Genomic DNA, 2,842 nt, shown 5'->3' on the forward strand with positions numbered 1-2,842 from the left:
ATCACAAATATAGTAACTCCCCATATGGAAAGTAATCAAGAACATGATCCAACTCATATATAATTAACCAGTAAAGTCATACATAAATTAAATAATGTAAACAAATAATGCTACTGTAATTAGAGTAGTTGCATCAGTAGTACATCAATATAAGAATCTATTTATGGAAATAAATCAGAAGATTCAAATATGGAAGCTAAATCATGCAACCTATGTAATTAAAGAAATAATTATCCTTATCTTAAATAATTCGCAAAGAAACCCGAGAATCAAGGAAGATCTTTTCTAAACTTGGAAGGGGATCCTAAACAATGTACATACCTTATTAGGGAAGATCTCCAGAAGATAGGAATCAAATCAACCAAAAATAAACCAAAACAGAGGCTACTGTCTTTATTGGTCGATTGATTGGTTGATTGGTCCAATCGACCAATCAGTAGACCAACAGTGACAGTGACAGACAGTAAGGGTGTTTCTTATCAGAAAAATGGATATTTGTGATCCAAAACACCACTAAACAAGAAGGGCATTACTAGGACAATGAATTGGTCTAAAGAGAAATTCAAAACCCTAACAACATCAAGTCCTAAAGTCATAGAATAGGAAATAAAACTTACCATAAATAGGTCAGTCAGGGTTCTTGGAGAAATCATGGCAAATTCATGGAGGGGAAACTAAAGAATGATAGATTACTAATCTAATAGAGAAATCATGGAAAACATGTACAAAACTTCTAGAAAAACAGATATAAGATTAAAGAACTTTGAATAAAAAATGAGGAAGAAGATAAAGACATGGTTTCCTTCAAAAGCAAGTGATGATCTTGATTAAGATCATCCATCAAGCCTTAAATCCTTAGGAAAAACAGAGAAATGAGTGGAGTAATGGTTGAAACAGAAATGCAACATCAAGCCCACTGTTCTCAGTCAGAAAAGAAAAGAAAACTAAAGATGGAGAAGAGAGGAGGGTGATCACATACCTTGTGATGCAAGAGCAAGAGAATTGATGAAGATCCAACAAGAAAACCACCAAAGGTGTAAAGGAGATGACTTGGGGAGAGCTCTGGTTCGTTCCAGAGGCTTAGGAGGCAAAAAGAACTCGAGCATGCACTTAAATAGAGCAGCCAAGACTTAATTCAGAAAAACAGATCTCATTGGTAGATTGATTGGTCTACTGGCCCCAATCGACCAATCAGTCGACCAATGGGGACAACAAGGCCAAAATGCATTGTTTTGGTCATAACTTCTTCGTTTGAAGTCCGATTGATCTGAAATTTGAAAGGGAACCTCACACAAACATACCAAGACTATCTAGCATGAATTGAACATCATCCATGGTCAGAAATCAGTACTTTATAATTTGGGAGCATGAGTTTCTAAATTGGAAATAACATGGTTTTCCATAGCAAACTCACCATGGATTCAAGGGAAGAATTAGAGAGAACAAGGCTTCACTCTAATGGAATATCAAAACATATCAGAGGCAAGAATAACTAAAGAGAAAATCAAAAGAATACTAATCCTAGAATGAGAGGAATCAAAAATAGAAACTTACTAGAATGCTTATATCAATGATCAACATAGAAGGCTATACTGGCTAGAAAGAAAGGGGAATTGATTCAAGAGATGAAATACATTAGAGCAGTAGTAAAGGCTAAGATTAAACATGTTAAACATTAATTAGAAAGGAAGCTACAGTAGAATGATCATGCTATCAAAAATTCAATCAAAATCAGTGAAGAATTGAGGAGATTCACCATGTGGTTTCAAGGAATGCATAGAGTGATTGGGGTTCACTCTAAGACATAAGGAGATTAGAGAATAGGTAGTTACAGTAGTGTAACACCTTCTCCACAAAACATCAAGATAGAACAGTAAGAAGAGGAAAAGAGAGAAGAAGGAGATATGACACTGAACTCAAGGTCTAACTTCAAGGTGTAACATTAAACTAACCTTTCTTCACCCAAAACAGATAGAGTGTCCTAGCTAGGTTTGGGCTGGATTTCACACTCCCAAATCAAGAAGTAGGCTTTGGCCCTCATGATGGCGGCTAGAAAATTAAGACAAAACTTATAGGCACACCCGATAGAGGTATTAACTACTTTCCCTTTGAAAAATGTTCTTCATAAGCCTAATTTGTCTAGAACAATGGTGGCATGGTCGGTTGAGCTTGGTGAATTCCAAGCGAATTTCCAAGTCCCGAATGGCAATTAAGGCTCAGGCACTAGCAGATTTTGTCATGGAAACCACGACTCCAATGGAAGAGGAAACCAAAACCGAGTATCCCAACCATGTGGGAGATATACGTGGACGGTTCGAGCAATAAGCATGGAGCTAGAGCGAGGGTTTTACTCAAGAGTCCAGTGGGTTTTATCATTCGGTATGCCTTGAGATTCACCTTTGAAGCAAGCAACAATGATGCTGAATATGATGCTTTAATAGCCAGACTTCGTTTGGCTAAAGCCCTGGCGATAGCTGACATCACTATCTTCAGTGATTTGCAGCTGATTGTCAATTAGGTGCAAGGAGAGTATGGCGTCAAAGAGCCCCGATTACAGAAATACCAAGAAATCATACGGGCATTACAAAACGAATTCAAAGATCTGAAGGTGTCTCAGATCCTAAGGAAGGAAAATACAATGGCAGACGAACTCTCAAGATTGGCTAATGCCAAGGAAAAGACGCTCAAGCCTTCAGTTTATATAAAGGAATTAGCCCTCCCGAGCAATCAGGAAAAGGAGATATCCTATATCGAAGCCAAGCGCTGCTGGATGGACTCGCTCGTGGAGTACCTTTGGGACGATAAATTTCCAGAGGACACGAAGGAGGCTCAAACGGTTCGA

Source organism: Hakea prostrata, chromosome 1, assembly GCF_041222555.1.
Source record: "Hakea prostrata isolate BN-2017 chromosome 1, UWA_Hpros_2, whole genome shotgun sequence".
NCBI lineage: Eukaryota > Viridiplantae > Streptophyta > Magnoliopsida > Proteales > Proteaceae > Hakea > Hakea prostrata.